At 37.3% G+C, this 23,739-nt stretch overlaps 1 protein-coding gene across 2 annotated transcripts in view; it reads left to right on the top strand.

Moving 5' to 3' along the window:
- snx19a (sorting nexin 19a) overlaps positions 1–23,739 on the top strand; it is a 101,139-nt gene that overhangs the window by 58,634 nt on the left and 18,766 nt on the right. The gene's annotated exons all lie outside the window — the stretch shown is intronic.

Here is a 23,739-nt window from a genome sequence, read left to right as displayed (position 1 = left end):
GAGGAGGTTGAATAATTTGAGGTTTAACTGTGGTCTAAATCCAACAGAAAATACTGAGTACAGCATTATCTGTATTTATTTAGTTCAGCTAAATATCAGAACCACCTGGGTTAATCGATAAAGTTGTCCATTTTATATTTACTTTTTTTTGGAGCTGCGATTTTGATCGGTCCAAGACTCTTGGGTTTGCCTTCACCTGTTTTCAGGTCCACCAAAGCCTAACAGCTCAAATAAAGCCAAGTCTTTGAGCCATCCACCATCTCAACACCACAGTTTTCACTGCAGTGTGAAATTTAATCGAGACATTGGCAAGATCGACTGAACTACCAGTATTATGAGGTCGCAGCTAAAAATCTATCAGCTATCGACTCAGTAACTTTGGAAAAGTGGCTGCTCCTTTGCTTTATTTGTATAGCGGGGAAGAGTCTTTCTGCTGTGAATTATAATCACAGTAGCAGAGTAGAAATGTATTGCATGACATGCCGCGGTTATCATGTGGAATGTTGAAATATTTGAGGCAGAGATGAAGGCCAGATGTCTCAGTTATGCATCTAAACTAAAATGTCTGTACTTTATGAAAATGATGCAGGCAGGCACCAGCAGTTTTATATGCTGTAGAGACAAAAAAACAAAAAAAACAAAAGGAAAACACAAAAACCTGTCACATTAAGGCTCAGCACAACTAATACCAGCCCCAGTTCTGAGAAACAATCATCAAAGAGCATCATATAAACAGAAGAGCAAATAAAAATAGTAGCAGTGCATGAGTAGGAGTATTTATGAAGAGCTGCATGTAAGTCACCTAGTTACAGATTGCATAGCAACTAATGCAGTTTTCTCTTAAAGCAAAACCTCTCAAGTGTTTCAAGAGGGAATTGGTTGTAAAGACTTCATTACCTGTTCAAGATTTTGTCAGGTTACCACCATTAATTTGAATGTATTTTACTGGGATTGTAGGTGGTAAATCGACACCAAGCTGTGCATAAATATGAAGTGGAAGGAAATGGATACATGCACAAATCCAAAGATATTTTACAAATAACACTGTGTATTATGTACTTAGAAACCCAAATGCAGAGATAAGATCAGGGGATGCATAATTACTACTTTTATTGATTAAGAAAATAGGCACAGGTAACACTAGTAACAACAGCAAAGGATCTGACAATAGAGAGAAGATAATGTGGAGCATTTACACTGGGGAGACAAAAATACTATACAATCTTTTTTTTTTCCAAGAAATTTAATTATTTTACCTCCCTCTTTATAACTTTCACTACTTAATGTTGACATATAATTCTGACAACATACAACTCTGGAAAAAAATGAAGAGCCCACTGCACTGAACCCCATTGAAAACCTGGTTATTCCACCAAATGTTGATTTCTGAACTGAGTTAAAACATTAGCATTGTTGTTTCTAAATGAATATGAACTTGTTTTCTTTGCGTTATTTGAGGTCTGGAAGCGCTGCGTCTTTTTTGTTATTTTAACCATTTCTCATTTAAATGCTAAATTTTTGACGTGTTGTCAGTAGTTCATAGAATAAAAGACCAATTTTACTCAAACATGAACCTAGAGAAAGTAAAATTAGAAAAACAGATTAGTGGTCTCTTAATTTTTTCCGGAGCTGTATATTGAAGTTTGTTGGGGTAGGAACACATTTCCCAGCAAATATAAACATAAATCTGGCCACATAGCCAGCCAACACGAGTACACAAAGGTGACTACATTTATTAGTTAAGTGGCTTCTGAAGCCAACAGGTTGCACTGAATCCATGCCAAACATTTCAGATTTGTAATATACTCTTTTTACTTTTGCGCTATAGTCTTTTATAAGTTTTAAAGTAAAAAAAAAAAATTGGAAAGGTTTATGAGTAACAAAGACTTTTGCAAAGCATTCTTTAAAAAAATCCAACCTCAGTAAGTTTAGAGTGAAAAATTCAGATTTAACCTGCAGCTCATCACATGTGTCTCTGTGTGATGGAGTAAGATATTTAAATTATAATGTTCTTATAAAAAAATCTATTTTTTATTTTTTATTTTTTATTTTTTTTTATTTGTGATTTATTTATATGTTTGCAGCACATATTCTGTCTGAGGAAAGATGTGTTCACCGGCCTGACCGGTACATACTGGAACCCAGCCTCTTCTTCCACTTTAGGCTGTTTCCCTGTGTTCCTTCTCTTTGTTTTTTTGTTTTTTTCTGCTGCTGATGCTCACAGCCACACACACATTCACCGGCAGCTTGCTGAGTTTCACACATGTGCATATGCACAAACACACCATCTTTTGTTTGGAGTCAGACAGCATTGAAGGCAGATCCTGTGGCCCTTCTCAGGAGAATGTTAATATGCCTCCTCTGGTCTCTCTGGGGACGCAGAGAATGGACTCTGGCTGCTAATGCACTGTCACAGTAACCCCACTAACTCCCCTCACAGCAACAGGAGCAGTGCAGAAATACTCCGCAGTACTCTCACAACTTATTTCATCACTACTGTGGCGTCTCTCTCTCAAAAAAAGCAAACTTGCACACATCTACCTGTCTGAAAACAATTACAGCAGAGCTCTTTGTATGTAGCTAAAATAGATTTTAGTTTTTATCAACATTACATTCATGCAAATCAGGCATGCGGGCAATGAAACCAAATAAGAACAAATTGAAAGGTAAAACACACGAGAGTTGTGGCATTATAGCAGAATACTGAACTGCAGAGGATGGTTGTTCCTGTAGAAGAAACAGACATTTGTTCTGTAAAATAGTTCAAAACAAAACTAAAACATGATGTTTACACCAACTACATTTTTTGGCACTTCAATTATAAAGAAGTGGTTCTTATTGCATGAGAAAAAACATTTAGAGAAATCCAACTGTTAATTTGAGTACATTTATTCAGGGAATAGGATAAATATCTTGCTAGATAATGATTGTTTTTAACTGAATCACCAGTTGCACACTTGTCTCTGTTGCCATCCAGCCTCTCCTATAGAAAGAAGGATGTGTAATCTTTCCTCGTCTGTCATAAAGCCCATCATGTTTGATTGTGATGGTAGGACAGAAAAAAAAACAAAAAACTTTTTTTAAATCAATACCAAAAAAACTGCATGACATACAAATAAAATCCACCACAGAAAAAATGATTAGTGATATTTTGTTTCTCTACAATCAAGTTAATTTTGTAAACATATTAGAACAAGAACATTGAATACAAATCAAAATACATTCAATATTTTTTCTTCATGATTTTAGCCATAGTTTTCCATAATAGCAAAACAGTTAACCATTTTACTTTTAAAGAGTAAAATAATTAAAATCTTTATTTTATGATACTTGAGTTTGAGTTCTGTTCTGTTCTACTTTTTGTTAAAAAAGAAGAGACTTCTTTAACTCTGAGTTCATTTGATTTACAGGTGCATACCAATAAATTAGAATATTATCTCAAAGTTGATTTATTTTAGTAATTCAATTTAAAAAATCCAAGTTATATTTCCTACACCACCATGAGGAAACTGCAGAATTGACAGTTTTCTGCACACTAAATATAGTTGCTAAAGAAGTTAAGTACCACACTTTGCCTTTTTCAAGCATATTAAAGAAACATTAAGTGAAAAGAAAAAAGTTTCTTTGAAGATCAGGTAAGGTAATTATATTTATATCGCACATTTTCAGCAACAAGGCGATTCAAAGTGCTTTACCTGAATTAAAAGGAGATACTAACAAAATAACAAACCAAGGGAAAGAGCAAAAGAAGAAAAAGAATCTAATAATGTTGATCCAAAGCATATAAAGTAGATTCTCCTGTTCTGGGTTGCTATAGTACAAGTAAGTATCCTCTGGACTTTCTAAGTATTCTCTAAATTTGTAAAAGTTAGGGAGTCTGACCCTGATCAGAACGGATTTATATGGGGGCGGCAAGCTCCATCCATCGTGTACTGAATATAATTCATGCAAAATATGAACATCCTGATACAGCTTTGCTTTCACTTGATGCAGAAAAAGCATTCGATAGAGTGGAACATAATTATCTCTACAAAGTTTTCTCTCAATTTGGTTTTGGTAGTTATTTCATAAACTGGATTAAAATACTTTATAATAAACCCTCTGCCTCAGTTATAACTAATAACATTGTATCTAAATCATTTACTCTAGCTAGGGTCAAGGCTGTCCCCTCTCACCTCTCCTCTTTGTTCTGGGAATTGAGCCATTGGCTATTGCCATAAGGAATAATCAAAACATACATGGTGTCAGAATACAAAATATTGAATCTAAAATTGGACTATTTGCCAATGATATTATTTTAATGTTGTCCAATCTAAATTGCTCAATCCCCCACCTACTTAAAACTATCAATGAGGTTGGTTATAGTTCCGGTTATAAACTCAATAAATCTAAATCCGCCATCCTATTTTTAAAACAGGCTGAAAGAAACAATCCACCAATTCACACATTTCAGGTGGCAAAAGACAGCCTTACTTACTTAGGCATAAAAATTACTCCAAACATAGATGATCTGGTTCGGGCAAACTACACACCGGTGGTTTACTCAATAATGGAATCACTTGATAGATGGTCTACCTTACCTATATCTATGATTGGCCGTATAAATATTCTCAAATTGAACGTTCTCCCTAAATTTCTATATCTTTTCCAGGCTATCCCTCTTAATCCTCCCGACGGGTTTTTTACAAAAATTCAAACAATCCTAACTAACTTCATTTGGAACAACAGACGAGCCAGATTACGCTCATCATTATTATATCTTCCATATGACAGATTAGGGCTGGGTGTGCCAAATTTCAAGTGGTATTACCGGGCTGCTCAGCTCTCTAGTGCATCCTGCTGGTTTTCAGCAACTGTTCTGTCGTGGGTAAATATAGAAAATATAAATACCACTCCCTTATCCCTAAATTCATATCTATACTCAAGGAAATGCAAAGAATTATTAAAAAATACTTCAAACCCATTTGTTAAAAACACTATGTGAGTATGTTATGATGTACATAAATTCAAAAATGAAATACCAACACCATCCCAATTCTCCCCGATCTGGGGCAACATGACATTTGAACCAGGTAGGAAAGACATGGGTTTTAAAACATGGTACTCTAAAGGTTTATGCAAAATTTCAGATTTATTTGATAAAGGGATTACGATGAGTTTTGAAGATTTGAAACAGAAATTTGACATTCCAACTAAACATTTTTTTTAAGTTTATGCAAATCAGAAGTTTTGTCTTGGGTACTCAAAAGTCTCTAACATTACCTAGTCTTACTTCTATAGAAGAATTGGCAACAAATTACCATTTGAGGAAGGGCCTAAAAATATCCCGCTTTTATAACATCACCAAAGACAGAATCCCAGACATCCTGAGAACACAAAAGACTGGCCTGGTGTGAAGACTTGAAATGTAATATATCAGTAGAGGAATGGCAGAGAGCCTGTCTGAAGGCACAGACACAATCTATTAATACTCGATTTAAATTAATTCAATACAAATGGTTGATGAGAACATATGTTACTCCAACATTACTAAATAAATTTAATTCCAACATCCCGGACTTGTGGACTGTGATTAAATCTCTTGGACTAAGTCTCAACATACATCCCTGAGATAACAAACTTAAAGGACTCTGTCTCACTGCAATCAACTAATGTTTGTCACCTTGAATGTTTAAGTTGTTAATGTGTTTTCTTTTGGTTTTGTTAGGTGTTTTGTGCTTTTGTGAGTTACTTGTCTGTGTGTCTCTTTATAATCCGTTTATAAAAGACAATAAACAGATTTTGGAAAGAAAAGTAGGGAGTACTCCACAATTTCTTAGAAAAATTAAAAACTAAATGTTCCTGTTCTGGAAGTATTTTTTCTGGATTCTAAGGCTGCGTTCACACTGCTGCCTGAAGTGACCAAATTCAGATCTTTTTGACGTAATGCAACCTGTATCTGATCTTTTCATGACAGTCTGAAGAACACAAGTCGGATTCTTTTCAAATGCGACCCAGGCCGATACGTATCCGATTCAAATGTGACCTAACGTCCAGGTCGCATTCATCCGACCTGAATGTCACTGATACTCGACAAACGTCCCTACTCTGCGTCCTGATACGCGCAAGCGGCAAGAAAAACAACAACCATGGCGGACGATAATGGGGATTAAGTTGTTAAAGTGCTAGCTGCGGGGAACAACAACTTCAAAATTGTAAGCTATGCTACACCGTTGACATCCATGTTTACTTCCGCAAACACTGAGCAATTCTTCTGTTTATGACGGTTGGCAAAACACTGAAAACATATTTGGAAGTGTGAACGACCACGGCCAAAAAAATCCGAATGGACAAAAAATTGGCATTGGGTCACTTCAGGCTGCCGGGTGACCGCAGCCTTAGTTTGTTCTGATTCCTTTTCTGGGTTGCAAGAACAGGAGTCTCAGTGCATAATAATCTAAAAAGTAGACTCTAAAAAGAAAAGCGTGGACAGGGAGCAGGACCTTTTGAGAGGATTTTGAAAGACAGTCCATTTGATAGTTTGGTGGAAATCAACCAGATGTGGACTGAAGCTGGAGTTCATGCTATAAAAGCTACCAGGCAAAACTGTGTCCCGGACTCAGGTTACAACAAACCTTCCTTGGGTTTAGCCCCTTGAACCAGAGAATGCATTAGAAACGTTTTTCTGGACCTGATTGACCTGCAAACTGCTCTGATCTAAAACAACAAAGTCAGTAAAGAAATATTATCAAGAGGAAGATGAGAGGAAGCAGAGCCATCAATGCAGATGAGCAGGAAATCACCATTAAAGCAATCTTGGCTTATAATTTTCTCTGTCGCCGAATTTTAAGTTTTTATTAGCTGCAATCCTTCAAATGAATCAAACTAAATTTTTAAATTACACCACTTTACTAATGTATCATTATAATATGAGTTTCAGCAGCACTTCCTGCATGAGGAAGAAATTCTGAAATATTTCACTCTGGTTTCCATTACTGCATTGAATCGGGAGGTACATCCCTTACTTGGCAGAATGTGGGTCACCAAAACACTATTGTGTTATTTCCTAATGTCAACTTCTAAAATGACATCATTGCTTTTGAAAAGCAACGTGTGTTCACAGTCACACAATCTGCCATGTTGTTTGACTATGTACAGAAATGATTTGCAGTTTGTTGTGCTAATTAAACACACCCCGTACATGCATTTTCGGTTATTATTTCATTCTTATGCTGAACTAGTTTTAGCACCCCGTCCCCTCGTTGTACATTTGAGCTATTTTTTGATACCGTCCGCTGATGCTGCCACACATTTCATTGAAGAACAGCTAATAATTTAGCTAAATTTGAACTTCTTACCCGAGATAACTCTGTGGTCTTGACCTCTGTCAGAGCTCAGGTTGGAGCTTGTTGCATATTTTTTGAGGGAGAGCCAGATTGAAGTGGAAACTTGTTTGAAAAACGCTGTTTTGGGGTTACAATACCAACTTGTTTGTGAACACATAGTCACTGCTCTCTGTCATCTATGCTTGTTGTCGTGTTCCCAACTCTCAACAAAAATAATAATCTGACCAACAGCTATAGACACTGAAACATCCCATCTGACAAATAAAAGAAACCCTATTACTACACTCAAATATGAGAAAAATGTGTAATATTTATATTCCTAATTAAAACACCATAAAAAAGTAATCTGTTATTCTTCTGACCAGAAAAAATATTATCTGCCACACTCAGCACAGACTTATCTCCCTCTCCCTGTCTGCTACTTATTTTGTTGTTCAGAACGTTTTGGTGAAACACGCAGACACGTCAGCTGTTCCAGTAATTTGTTACTGCTGAGCACAGCAATGATTCCTGTAACTGAGGCTCCTCATCATCAGGTGCCTAATTCAAAATAAGGCTCTGGGCAGAGAGATGCAAGTCAGTGTGACCTGAACAGACTGAAACGTCAAAATATATATTCAGGCTGAGATCGCTTAATGAGCCACCTGCAACAAATTTGTTTTCTTATGGAAATATTTGTCATCTGTCCTCAGCCAAAACCAAGATAAAATCGCACACAATTTTAAATTAACTAAAAGATTAAAACCAACAATAGTGAACATGATCTGTTTACTTTCATTTTCATTGTAGTATTTGACACATGATCTGTGGGTCTTTGTGTTGTTAACTCACTTCTATATAGATCATTTTGGGTGATTTTTTGTTTTTTTGTCACTCATGATGTTCCTTACTTGGTTTCTTGTTTTGTTTTAAATATTATTGGTTCTTGTCTTTTGTTCTTCATGTGTTAGGTTATGTTATAATTTTTAGTCCTTAGCTTTTGTCTTTTTGTTTCCTGTTTTCAGTCATCTTTCCTCAGTTCTGATGATCACTCAGCTGTGTTGCATTTAGTTGATTAGTCTCACCTGGGTCACAGGTCACTGATCCCCTTCCCAGCAGATAAATATGAGTCAGTTTCCTTATCTTCTCCTCAGATCCCTCTGTACATGCTCTGTTAGTTTCCCTGCCCCCTGTGTCTCACCTGTTCACTGTTGTTTAACCGCTTGTTGTCCTACATTATGTTTCAGAAAGCAGGATTAACAAAGCAGATACTCTGAATAAACTTATCTGGCTCTGTGAAACTCAGAGGTTTTGGTTTCAGAACAGAAAATATCAACTAGATAGCTCAATTCTGAGTCAACTTACCCTGAGTTAGCGAGTGTAGAAGAAGCCCTCACCAATGGAACACAGATAACTTGATTCACCATGGCAACGGGAGCAAAACAAGAAGCCTGAAAATAAGAAAGTACGCCACATCTGCAAACCTTCCAAGACATTATCAACCATACAAGCTGACAGGCTGGGCATGAAAAACATTAATAAATAGTTACTGGTGAAAAATGGCAGCAAAATACTGTGGGATTCGTTCCTACAGTACAGACAGAGCTGATGGAAAATTGAACTGATGAGCTAACTTCAGCTGGATGAAAACCTGCTGCTGGAGGAGCCACAACAGAGTGGTTTAGATCAGTGGTCCCTAACCCCCGGGCCGCTGACTGGTACCGGGCGCGCAAGAAATAATTAAATATTTCCGTTTTGTGTATTATTTGAGTCTGGAGGATCTTTTATTTTGAAAATCCTTTAACCGGATTCTCTCGGTTACGTCTTGCGCTCCAACATTGATCCCACAAGCAGCAAAATGAGTAAGAAACAGATCAGATTCTTTGGAAAGTTCCTTTGCGAGGGGAAAAGAGAAGAGACAGGAGAATGGATTTATCCCGGTAGGTGATTCCCACATTCCAAGCTCTGCATGATATGGTGACCGGCTCACTAATGAGGCAATGAAGCTTTAAACTGTTTTGCCACGTAGAGACCAAGCACCCTGTGCATAAGCAACACTTCCGGTGTCATTGTCTCCCATCACTCCCAGTTGGGACCCTGTCGTTGCAGAAAAACAAGCTCAGGGCTCCCATTAATTTGTCGTCATCGTGAGTTAAAATTTTCACGAAAATAAAATGTTCGTTTTTGTGGCGCATCTCATTTTGAAGGGATATGTAAATGTTACCATAGCGACCAGAGTCAGAGCGCGTTAGGGCAGTGGTCGAGACGAGATGAGAGGAGTAGATCTTGTGAGTTTTATGTCTGGTTCACACGGCACGATTTAAGGATTATCGGCCAATTTTCCAAACCTCTGTGACACGATAAAAGTACAACAGGTTCGATCGGTTCACACTGCAGGAGCAACACATCACACACGAAACGATTCCACTCACAACATCCTGATTCCAGAAAAAAATCCAGTAAAACCCCCAACATACCATACGTGAATTTAGAATAACCAAACACGGATGACGATGTAGAAGCAGCAGTGATAGTCTGTGGACTCATTTTAAGCGATAAAAGACGAAACAAAAAGAAAAGGAGTTTGATAAAAGATGGCGGAGCAGCCGCTCTGTTTGCGGCACTATGATTTGGAGGTGAGTTATGTTTTTTCGTTTTTAACTGAATAAACATAACCACATATAATAAACATATAAAAATGACCTTTACATATAGTAATAAACATTTCCACATGTCACCTCCGATGTCCACCGGACTCTCAGTTGCCATGTCAACTGTTTGGGATTCCCTCCGTTCTTACGTCACCGCGCTTTCTGATTGGCTACCTGTCACATTCAACAGGCTGCGTTCTCGTTCCCGGTCAGGGAAAAACCCCACAGGCTGCGATAATCGGGCCAAGACAATGTTGAATATGCCCGATCTAGACACCACACACTGCAGGACGTTGTAAGATTGTCCTAAAGGGAAAATCGGGGCAAAAAAAAAAGGCTTTAGCGGGAACACCAACATGCAGAAGCATTATCTGACGGTCTTGCATTCATGCAAACCATGCATACTTTTTCTTTTGGTTCATAATTAAGCACTCATTTATGTCAAAATGTCACACAAATGTGTTTCAATGGAATTTTTAATTGTTCTTATAATGTGGCAAAATGCAAAAACTGAAATTCCCTTGAAAGAAACAACACAGTAAAATGCAACAAAATGCTATTTTCCAACCAAACATTTGAGTTATTTTTTCACTTACAAATCAAAACCCAAATTGGGGTAACTTTGCAAAGATCAGCAGAGCAGATGGAGGTTTTCTTCCCCAACACACGGCATCCACCCAACTCAGGTTCCTTCCAGCTGCTGGCGTCCTCTTTGAAATCGAGCTCTCACGATCGCAGTTCTCCTTCAGCAGCTGCTCTCTGTTTAAACAAAGTATTGATTCAAGCTGTCGTTTTTCACACTCTTGTTTGTGTAGGTTGTTGGTGATGATCTCTGATGTGTTTATGCCATGTTTGTGGTGTCAAAGTGCAGGTTGGTGTTAAAGTGATGGCATTTAACTGCTATCAGATTCCTTTCATTTTCTCAGTATTTCTCTTACTGTATCATAGATTGCACAATGGACTGATATGATTCTGTAGAATAACAGCATTTGAAAATGAAAAGCATGTCATATTCCAATGAATATAAAGTTTATAAAATTTTCAATATATTCTGATTTGGGGGGGAGGGGAGATTATTCATGGAAATTGGCATATTGATGACATCTGATTTTTTTTTTTTTTTCTTGAAATAATGTTCTAGAAATTGACTTGGATCAAAATTATTAGGTTTAAAAGACCTAATGCAGATTTCTACTTTTAAAAATGAAAGGCACAACATTGACGGTATTTAAAGGGGCTGCCGAAATGGAAGCAAAACTGAAGTTGATGAAAGACGGTTTGTGTTGTACCTAATATCTTTTTTATGTTAAAAAGATTTTAAGAAAAAAAAAAGTTTTTGTGTCAACTGCGTGTGGTGACAGGTCAAATTTGTAACATTATTGAATTGTGGCCACAAAATCATTCCCAGGGCCACATATGGCCCCCACGCCACACTTTGGTCACCCCTGCTTTGCTTTGCATAATGACAGATTGGCTCAGCTACTTCCTTTGTCACCCCTTGTAAACTTGATATGCGCCACCAAACCTAATCTGTTGTATGTTGTTTTTAACTTTTTTGTACAAGCACTTTGAATTGTCTTTGGCTGAAAGGTGCTATATAAATAAAGTTGCCTTGCCTTGCCTAATGTGTTGGAACGTGACAACTTGACATATTGTAAATAAATTGTGATTTACAGCTGCTCCAAAAAGACAAAATAACCGAGACGTCTGACGACTTTATAGTTTTATTACTAAAACTGTTCAAGCTCAAAGGCGGGAATCTTTGATAATTCCTGTTTATGGATCTGTGCGCACAGATTCCCTTTGATAAATTTATATGATTGTGGCACAGCATGAATGAACACAACCCTGTCTCAAATCCTGAGTGGGAGTCAACACTGCTAATTAAACCTTTGCTTATGCAGACATTGCAGCATATTTTCATTCACAGAGATAGTTACGGGAATGAAGGAACACAGTTATATTGAAATAGAAGACTAAGGAATTTGTAAGAGAAACTGAGAAAATTAAATATTTTCCATCTAGATGGCTCATTTCTGGAGCCACAGCAAAAACAGAGCCAATGACTTAAATCAAAACCAGCAAAAACTGTATATCATCCAGGAAACTCAGGCTTGATCTGATTTTAAACAATATTTAGTGGATGGACAAATTTACTACAATGTATTTGTTGATCATTAAAAAGTTGAAGAGTCAGAAAATGTCATCTAGTTTTCTTAAATTCATCTGTAAATGATTTTTCCCCAACGTGGGATCAGTTCAAGCTTTGTGAAGATGTGAACATATTTATGATTCAATAAACTGGGTCCATACATTATATTACCCTGCAGATCCAATATTCATGTATATGTTGCTCTCAAATACAAAATGAAAGTTATTATTTGTTTGGTCATTCCAGAGATGAAGAAAACTCAAAATTGTTAGATGATATAAACACACCTCTAGTAATATTCTGTCATTATGAATGATGCCACTGCTCTTTTGAAAATATTATACCAGTCAGAGAAAATCAGTATTTTAATGTACTTTATTGTCATGTGGAAAGTTTGTACGTGGAATTTAAACTTGTATGAAAATGTAGTTTTTTTAATCAGCAAATATAAGCTGATCATTTTTAAATATTTGTTTCATTATGATTGAGATGGAAAACAGCAAAATCTTGAGAAGATTGTGATCATCTGTATAACCTACTATTAAAAAATACAAATACAAAATGCTGCCAAATTGTATTTTTAAGACTTTCATATGGTTAAAGTTGCTGCTTGATTTTCATTTCATAGTGAAAACAACGTTGACTTTGAGATCTGTTGTTTTTAGGATTCATTATCATGTCTTAACATTATCAAAGAAAACAAACCTGTGCAAACACATCTGTGTAATTTGTACAAGATAAATAATGTTTGAAGAAGTTTATTTTCAATCCAGGGGAATGAAAAACAGAGAATGTTCTTAAATGTTTTAAATATTTTCTTTAGTAGACACAAAGATAAATTAGGAAAAGATTTTTGTTTCACAAACATCTTATTCACTGTGCATCATTTCACTGCATTTACCAGTTTTTCTGTCTTTGAATTATGCAAAGATAGCAGAGAGTCTAAGGTTGACATAAAGTGTTTAATTGCAGTCGGTTCTGATATTGAACTAGATTAAGGCAGTCATCATTTAATCCCAATATGTTGATGTAGAAAAAAGAAAGATTTTTTTTGTTTTAGGTCTTACAACATACCTATGTTTATTTTAAAGTTAAAAAACAAACAAATATCTGTATGGGTGTTGAAGTAATATAATTTTGTGTCTGCATATTTTATTTTATGTTGTTGCAGTCACACAAAAGATCATTTCTTTAATTGTTCTAACACTTCATTTTTAGATGACATTTAATGACCACATAAAAATTTCCATAGCCACAGATCCATAATTTTAATATTACTTCCTGTCATAAGAAACTTTATTCATTTCTTTGAGTATATTTTGTTCTTAACAGCATCTCTCTACCAGCTTTGCACCTGTCGCTTTTAAGCTTAGATTTAGATTTCAGAGTTACGTCTAGCCTTTGACTAGGCATGGTCAAGTTTTCGTCACCTGACCATGCCATCCTCTTCCACATGTTTTCTGAGTCCTCTACATGGTTTGTAGGCTAGATTGGCTTGATTTCTCAGATTTTTATGACATTGAAGTCTTTGATTGTAACTTGGAAAAGTGTTAAAAACAGTCTAGAGTTGTAGAAACGTTTGCAAACTGCTGTAAAGTATTCATTAAGGACACAGTGCAGATTGTGTCTTTCCGTCGTGGAGCCGTTTATCTTAGGTCTCTGTGGCCCCTGCATCCACAGGCCATTTTGGCCAAGGTCCACGTGGCACAAAAAGGCCGCGGCATTCCTGATGTCTGTGGCTAATCTGTGGTGTCAGCTTGTGTTAACGCCGCACCACCAAATTTGAGGGCACACAGGGCTGGAGAATATTAAAATCTCCAACGAGCAGCATTCCTCCGCGGGAGAGCAGGGTCTGATGAGTGCAAGGGTCACCTAAGGTTGAAGAGCGGTTGTGTGCGAGAGCGGCTCGTATACTGTAACGGCTTGATCCGCCGGACAGGAGGTGGGGCCGGAGCAGGATGGAGGGGAACACACTTCAAAGAAGAGCCGCTTTCTTCTTGTCCGTCTTCATTGAAAGTGGACTAAATGAGCTTTGTGGGGGATTTTGTTGCCGCTGCCAGATATTCAGGAACTAGACTGAAGACGCTGAAGAAGGCGGGAGGCTATATGAGTAGTTAATTATTTGCATCTCAGTTTGCCAGATGCTTCCTGTATCCCACCCTAATCAACCTCTTAGGCTGTGAGATGTCATTCTGCAAGTGTAAGTTCAGACTGGTTGTACAAATCGCCAGATGTCAAATTTCACAGAAATGTGAGAGACAGAGACTTCAGAGCAAGGGTTTATCTTCAGACATCAAACCATGCAACTCCCATTTCTGATTTCGGCGCATAACGGCTGAACAAACCAAATACTGAAGTCTCCCTGGGGATTACAACAACAACAAAAAATGCATGAAAACATTCTGTGTTTTAAACCAGCAAATTCTTGTCTGTACCTGAGTTTTCAGCAATCGATGCAGTTAAAACACGGAAAACAAACAAAAAAAAAAAGGCAAAAAGAAGTTGGGTTTTACTGAAACTGTTGTGCAGACACTGACATATGCTGCGCTCTCTCCGGCTCCCTAAAGGGAAAGGACAGGAATGCGTTCAGGGTCAGGGGTCGGACAGCTATGTACACGTGCAGAGTTGTAGCATGGCAACAGGTGCTGCACAAGAGTCAAAGCCAAGTTCCTGAAAATTACCGTAAACTTTCAATCATTTTTAGTGTTCCTGAGCATTATCTACACAGGAGATTTTCTCTTTGCACTCTTCCCTTTGTAGTCCCTGTGACATCTGTAGCTAAAGAATTATGCGTCGCAATATAATTCTGTCCTATATTTGAGAGAAATACAGTTTCGTGCAGCCACCAGGAGTTTCTGCACAAAAGGAGAAGCTCTGAGGCCTCGTAGTGTCTTGAGAAACGATAGTTCTGTGCCAAGGTATTCCTTCTCCCTCCTGAGAGAGGCCCCAGCACTCAGCACAGCGAGGTCAACAAGTACAGACCATTACCCACCGCCTGTGAGCGCACACAGACAAAAACTTAAATATGCAGGCCGGCTCCTTTAAGATGGCAACTCAAGACTAGCCTGAATGCACTCGGAGTCGTAGCTGCAGCCCAGATACAGAGCAGAGGGAAGAAAAAGATGTCCCAATGTGGATGTGGAGAAGGCTAAACTTGTTTCGCTGCTTCTGCTGCAAAAGCTGTAAAGCTGCAATTATTCATATTGTAAAATTATGGGTGTCAGTTTGCTGATTGCGCCGCACTGAGGAAAAAGAGTCTTGTTGCTAGGAGAGGAGAGATTCAGTCTTCTCTTATTGGCTGCTCGCATGCGTAAGGCGGTCCAATGAGAGTCCTCTCCCCCCGAACAGCAGCGCAGTAGTAGAGCTACCCCCACACACCGAGCCGATTAATATGTCAGACATGTTTTATGGGTTAACGTGAATCAGGCGAGATGTATTCAAAAAGACTGCGGTAGTAGTGTGTGAGGATGCGTGAGGGGTGTGCAGGCGTGTGTTGGGGTGTGTGTGTGTGTGTGTCAGGTGGTGGGAGGCCATGCTGTCACAAACACACACAGAGGTAAAGAGGATGCTTCATATTCTCCATAATGTTCACAAACACACTCGGTGTAATGCAACAAACTGACGGGATGCTGAATCAAGATGGCAGTAAGATTCCTCACATGTACATGATTATCACATGAATGGAGCACACAGCAGTGAAACACTAACCCTGTTTTGGTCGTCTGAAGTCGCTTAAAGGACGACTTGTGCTGTTGACTTACAGCTCACAGTACAGTTGTTACCAGGCGGCAAATCAAATCTGTAGAGGAATTCTGAACTGGTCTTTTAATGCTGTGCTTTTTAGAATCTTAATATTTCCGATTTTTACCAGTTGCTATTTTACCTACACATCCATCTTCAGGTATTAATCCATTACAAATTTTCATATTTTTAAGGAACAGCTGTGCAACTAGTACTGTTTTGGATCATAGTCACAATAAATTTGCATTGTACTCCAAATAATCAAAATATTTTGCTTGTCTGAGAAAAATACTTTGAGGTTTAGTTGATTGCATATCAACCTAAAGTTTATGGAATCCTGTATAAAATCCAAAATGCTTAAGACAGTTTTACTTAAAATTACACCTGTTGTACATTCCCATACGTACATGCTACAACTTCAGTGTGTTATAGTTGGATGTTAGGTAATGGAGCAACACAAAGCGTATAACTGTAACGTGTGTGAAGCCCTTAAAGGTTTGCTATAAGCATCATGAGGACCAAAGAACGCTGAAGAGAGGTCAGGTAATTAAAGCAGGGTTACCATATAAAACTACGTCTAAACTTCATCTCACAAAACAAATATGGCAGCAACTTCAGACATGCAGAGAGGTTTGTTATGTTTCTGGAGGAGCTGCAGAGATCCACGTCTCAGGTGGAAGAATCTGTTGATCAAACATCATAAATCTGGCAAGAAGAAAACCACAAGAAGTTTGTTATGAACCACAGGCGCAGCAAGCATTTTAAAGACGGAGCTCCGCTCTGATGAGACCAACACAGATTTTTTTTTAGCCTGCGTGTTTGTGCGATGTGTGAAACATGTTGGTGGCAGCATCATGCCACGGGATCATCTGTAGTGATAAGAAAGCTGGTCAGAGGCGATGAGAGGATGAATTGAGCTAAATGCTTGAGGAAAAACTAGTTACAGGACGCAAGTTAATCGAGACTTGAGGTTCACCTTCTAGCAGATCTTTATCCAGTATTAATTGATTAATTTATCAATTGCTATGAATTTTTATTGATTCGTTTATTTTTTCCTCAGCCAATGAGAGACTTTAGATTGACCAAAATCTGGGTTGCTGTCTTTGTTCAATGTGTTTTAATTTACATTTTAAAAAATGCTTGCTCATGGAGCAGCATTTATTTTTGGCTTGCTCAGGTCTCTGACCTGGAATTTAAAATAAATCTGACTATATGCATTTGTTTTAAGCAACGTCTTTATGAAAACATGCTAGACCTTTAATAAAATTCATCTCCATTGCAAACTGAATCCGGACAGAAGGACAGTGAGGAGAGGAGGCTTAGAAAATCTCAAATAGATATGAGTTGTAGTTTGTAAAGTTCTTGTTTCAAAAAGGTCTAGTTTGTGAACAAAAAATTTAAATGTTGCAAAAATCTGCATTTGTATAATCGGAACCTAACTTTAAAATGAATCCAACCTATATTTGCAAGATATTTCAATTTATATTTATCTAGTAAAAATAAGTCACAATGATATAAATATAGAGATTGCATTTGATAACACACACACACACACACACACACACCCACACTACTCCCTACAGAATTATCAAAATATATGACGACACAAATAAATAAATCTAGTGTTAGTTTTATTGAAGTCAGTATATTGCAGTACATTAGTAAAGTTTGTTCAGCATCCTTCAAAAAGTCTTTAAAAATAAAAATATCTACATCAATAAACTTAAAACTGAAAGATCTGAAGTGAAATATAAACAGTCTGCACAAAAACCAGTAAGAAACTATATAATCTAAATCTAATAAGCCTGTCTGATATTAACATTTTAAATTCAATACACAATTAAATATAACTAACAAAACATTTTAATCATGCACATTTCATTCACAAATGGGACATAATATGTCCTTTAAACATTTTTTTTATTGTTTTTTTTATGACAATATAGTGGTGTGAAAGAATGCCATGTAAAGAAATAATTTGTTCAAAATGAAGCTAAACATTTCTAAAATAAACTTTTTAAATTTCTAGAATTTATACTTTGCTTTTTCTTTAAGTTTTTAAGGACAGTTATAAAGGACGTTTTGTTTCCCAGGGGTTCAAACACAGTGAGACACATTTCTGGTGGCCAGTAACTGGATGATGTCCAAATTTACCACAAGGGAAAATCCTGCATCTCTTCTGTCCTTTTTTACAATTCAAACATGCAATACAGAGAAGCTGGTTGCCTCAATGTGCCGGAGCAGTTTTGATATAGAAAAAAGTCATGTCAACACGGCATCCTAATGGCGTTATTGACTTGATTAAATCATTGAATAGGAGGTGTGTGTAGAGCAGGTGTGTGACTGTGTCACCTGCAGGGGGCAGGGAGACATTGCCTTTACGCTCAGTGAGAAGTGGAAGAGATTCCCAGCAGAGGTCAGTTCAGTCCCACAGTCGATTCATTTATAGGCCTCCACAAAGGAGCCCAGTACTTAGTGATGTGACCCATACAAACCAAAACATACCAGCAGATGCTGAAACAGATGTGCCACTTTTGATTTAGACAATTACAGGGGCGGTAGTATGTAAAATAAACTTTCTTGAGCTTTAAGTCATATTATTACCTCATCAGAACCATACCTGCAGTAATGCTTTGATTCTTTTATACAGGCTTGAGAAATCCTTTAACCTACCGTAGCAATCATACTCGGCTCCTTCAGACTAGCCAGCAGTAATTAGCAAACACCTGGTGGAACTGAGCATCTGCTGAACTGTTTATACCAACTACTTCTCAGTGCAGCGTGGTAAAAACGTTCTTGAAGGGGTAATAGAGGAGTGCTGTTGTGGTTACCTCCTGAAGGCGGAGTTTCAGAAAAAGCAGGAGCTTTTAAAGCAACAGAGACCCAATTTCAAGGTGTTAAATTGCAAAGTCAAATTTCTTTTAACCCTCCCATTGTCTTAGCGTGACGCTCAGGAGGAGCACGGAAGATTTCACGGTCGGACAGTGGGGACATGATTGGGGTGTCCCATCAGCTTGTCAGTTCCCGAAACAACACAAAAAACGTTGTAAGAAAAGCAAAAGGGATCAGTTGACCACGCTGGGACGTGCACAGGGTAAAAAGCTTGCAAGGTCCAATGGATCCTGTTTCTTAGGTCATATTTGAAATATACAGAATTTATAAAAGAACTGAAGGCAATATAGTAAAATGCATAACACCTCTCCTTTAACTTAATGTACCATTTTATCACTAATTAATAAATGTACTGAAATTTTCTGTGAGATTATGCTACTGCCATTGAAGATCAATTTCTTTTAGGACTTTTTACACATCTTTACAAAAGTTGCCAACATATTTATCTGCACTGTACATGGTGCCTTGCAGCAGTGATATCTAACTCAGTCAAATATAAAGTGACTAGAAGAATTTCAGCTGTTGTACATCAGCTCAGAGATTTGGGGGGGTTTTTTCTCCTCTTAGCGCTCTGGTCAAGTCGGCTTTACTGATGTTTGCTTCTCTGCTTCAGGACCCGTTTATCTGCCTTCGCTTAGATCTAATCTTAAGTGTTTTTTCACTCCGTTCAGTTTGATTTTGCGTTTAAATTTTTGACTTCTTACTCAGGACCTTACAAGCGTACCGATCTGTTTTATTTAATAACTAGTTTGAGGACTTCATGTAATATTTATCTCCACCTACTGTCAACCTGAGCAGAGGTCTAATCAGGGTAATTGCAAACACATGTGTGGGTGTGCGCAGCCAATTTAGATGTGATGTACAGCGGCTCAGTAATATAAAATATCGAATTACGTGGTGAGGTTAAACCGGTACACGGCACATGGCCTGCCTTTATGTACCTTTATTTATTTTTTTTTAGCTCTCTCAGGAGTAAAGGGCAATTTGTGTGTGTGTGTGGGCGGGTAGGCGTGTGTGTGTGTGACTATAAGCGGCCATGACTAAGCTCATTCTGAAAGACATCAAACTAAGATTTGAACCCACAACCTAAATAACTAGCTTCTTTTTTTTATTTCTTTGTCTTGATGGACAAAGAAAGTATCCACAGCTTCTATATTTGTGTGTATTTGCTGTTAATAGTTAAAACAGTCTATAAATCCACACTGTACATTATGTTCTCATCACCTATTAGTAATAAAAAACCAGGCTTTTGTAGCATAAACCTGAGCTTATAGCAGAATGCTGGAATTATTCATGGACAAGTCCAAATCAGAGCAGAATTTCTTCCATATGCTCTCCATGTGGAGGGAAAAAAGCCCGTTTTGTGAGCATGTTTAACTTTGAAACTTTACCCTGTGATCAGCTCTCAGTAAGGCTGCCGCCACAGACGTATAGAGTGGTGAGAAGCGATTACATCTTGATTGTTTTTAAATCACTTGGCCAGTTTCTCTTGTGAAATGTTTGCTTTCACTTTTCACCGAAGCTGAACTGATAGTTGCTGTTAGCCTAAATGATTAGCTGTTTACTTGTGAGTAGTTTCTTTTTATATATAACTGTGAAGCTAAAAGATATTCGTTGCGAGCGCTGGAGTCCATGTGTCTTCAAAAGTTTCCACTTCCACAGAAGGCAGCGGCTTTTGGAGTTATTCATATCACTGACAAGAAAAGAGCTAAAAATACATCTAACACTTATTTTTCCATGATAACATCCTTCCAGAAGAATACAAGCCCTGACCCGAGCCTGAGCTGCTCTGCAGACTTGCTAATGTATTAATATCTCTACCCTTTTCCACATTTTATAACATTACAACCACAACATTAATATATTTTACTGAGTTTTTGTAACAGCCAAACATAAAGTGGTGCATAATTACTAGGAGGAAGAGAGAGGATAATCTTTGGAGTCTGTCTCTATCAGCTTCAAGACTTCAAGATTATCTCTGAACCGTAATTCCCAGATTAGATTAGAATGGCCTCTAATCCAGCTAATCCTCACACATGAATATGCTTTGATTGAAACCATTTCATCGTATTTATGTATGGATGTTTAAGATTGTAATCTTGCCGAAAGATCTTCACTCCTTTCTCATGTTTTTTGGAGATCCTAATAGGTTTTTTTTCCCAGGGATGCTCTGTGTTTACTTCCACAAAAATTTGACCAGCTTCCTTGTCCCTGTTGAAAAAAGGCAACGCTACAGCATGATGCTGCCACCACCATGCTTACTGATGGATATGTCAGTCAAAAAACACACTTGGTCTCATCTTCCTTAAAGGCCGTAGTCTCTGGAGTCCACAACTAATCCAGGAGACAGTTAAAGCTTTTAGGATTTGTGTAGGTGGACGACCGTGTCTTGCTGTATTTGCAGTTGCGTCACACTCTTTATTGTTAAAGTACCAGAGGAAAAATATATATTGACTCAATTCTTATTCTGTCTGAAAAAATAAATAAAACCACTGAGTATTTCCCTGTCGCTTCACAACTATGCAATGTTTGGTGCTGGTCTGTCACAGAAAATAAAAATTAAATTAAATTTGTTTTGGTGGTTATGCAACAAAATGCATCAAAGTTCAAGGGGTATTACTTTTTTTTCCAACTTCTTTCATCTGCGTGATAGCAAATGATAAATGAATCAAAGTTTCTGTTAAATCATTGTTTGCAAGAAAAATGCATCAAGCTGTCAGATTAATCAGTTTAATAATAGATCTGTGTTTTTTTTTCTCACTCTGCATTTCTACTAACGGTTGTTCTGAGTGTGTTAACATGGTAAAGGACTGATTCTGCAACTTTTTAATAAAGTTGCAATGAGAGCAACTCAAAAAGAGGTTGAAAGTTTCACCAATTTAAATAAGTGACGGGACACGTAGACCTGCTGAAATTCCAATTACAGAAACGCCCCTGTTATTAAATACAATCTGCAGATCCATTTGGAACCATTAATAATGCATGCTCTGCAACCCGAAATCCTCCCACTTTAGCGTTTGTAGGGGTCCTTTTAAGATCGGGGTCTCTGTTGCTTTAAATGTCTCTCAGGAACACCCAGAGCAAGCTCTTTTTTCCTCTCTTCTCTTTTGTTCACTCCTCTGTGGAAGTTTGCATCCTTTCTCTGGCCACACACACGCAGCTTATAACGTGAAGCCACAGTTAGTCTCCATGCTTAATCCACTGTTTTGATTTAAATACATTTCCTTTGCAAACTAAGGTAAAAATTTATATCATTTTGCATCAACTTGCATTTATTTCTCCTTTGTGGTTGCTGCATTTTCTCTTAGCTGTCCCACATGTGCAGAAAAATCAAATCTAAACTTTAGAGTGAGCCAGCCAGCCTGGTGTCTCTTGATGCTTTCTCTCCCTCTACTAACGAAAAGCGCAGCTTTTATCGCTCTCATGAGTGGATTGTCCATGCTGGGTCCAGAAATGTTCCCCTCTGCTTTTGTTCAAACATTTCAACGTAAACTGCATCTGGTATGATTTAGAACCACACAGTTGAAACAGGGAGAGTTGCTGTTTAATAATGTTGCAACATTTGACATTTTCTGCTCAAAAACAAGCAGTATCAGTGAATAACTCCTACAGAGAAGAATGTGGCAGTTTTTCACTTGTTAGAATTTCTCCCTCTTTTTAAAACAACTTATTTTGGTGAGGAAGTGATTTCAGTTCTGTACTGAAATCTTGGATCCCAGTAACAGAAGTCACTTCTTGCCAAATGGTGCCCTCTAGTGGACAAGTGTTGGATTATTTTACCGCAGTCATGAATTTTGACAATCGCTGTGCTTGTTTGTGATATTACTACATATTTATTAGACATTTGATTGGACAAATATTTATTGAAAAACACTTCATTCAAAATTTAGTAACGTGGTTGGTTGCTCTACTGGTAACCAAATTGTTTTTCTAGGTGTGATGACAAAATGCAAATGCAAAACTTTTATTTTCAGTGTCAACACGAGCAACAGAAGTCATGAATGCATTTATTAATGATAAATGATTCATTTATACTAAACAATTTGTGCAATGAAATTATGAATGGAGAATATCATTAAAATTACGACCACTTAAATCTTGACAAAATATAAACACCTTCATTTTTATATTTAAAAATATATTTTCAGTTCTTGTAAATTCTAAATAAATTAAAAATTTCAAAGAATTTTCCTTATTTTTAAAAATTTTCGTTTATTGAAAAGAATGCTTCATAATTCTACCTACAAGTTTTGAGCTTTTTAAAATTTGTATCTTGGTTGAAACAGGACGCTGACGGGCGCCCCCTGCTGGCGCGACGGCCTCGCGCAGCAGTTTAGCTCGCCAATGCCCTGGCTGGCTCTTTTTGCGTCATAACATGAATATGGGATGCAGTTTTCTTGAATTTCCCATCTACATCTTATTGGCAACCTTGGAAGAGGAGTGTACTCAACATAAAACAAATCCATCTGCTTTTCAGAGGCATAATCTGAAATGTAAAAATATTCAAAATATAAATCCCACCTTTAATTTGAGTAAATTTATTCAGTGGGGAAAAAGCAAGCGATTGTTTAAATTGAAATCATCAATGGCTGCTTATTTGTTTTGTCACAGCTGGAGTTATTTTAAACTTCTTACTTATTAGTCCTACTGTAGATTGTGACAAATATCAGAGCTAGTATTAGACTGTGTGCACAAACAAGAAATTTGATGAGGCAATTAACTAATTTCTTAAAGCCAGTTCCTGGGATTACAAGACCAGCTGCCTTTATTATATGTTTAAATGTCTTTCTCCTCTTGAAGAGTATCTGAGATAAATTAATATCTGACTTATATGTTTCATATTAATAAAAAAAGGGAAACAGGAAGTCACAAAATATCATTGAAAAGGGAATAATTGTGCTACAGATATTATGTAAACAATTATTGTTTGAGTTTATTTAGTGGGAATCTGTTGGTTTCCATTCACTAATTTAATAAATTTGCTAAATTTAATGTTGGA

This window comes from Xiphophorus hellerii, chromosome 11, assembly GCF_003331165.1.
Source record: "Xiphophorus hellerii strain 12219 chromosome 11, Xiphophorus_hellerii-4.1, whole genome shotgun sequence".
Lineage (NCBI taxonomy): Eukaryota > Metazoa > Chordata > Actinopteri > Cyprinodontiformes > Poeciliidae > Xiphophorus > Xiphophorus hellerii.
This window is presented reverse-complemented; position numbering and strand designations above follow the sequence as displayed.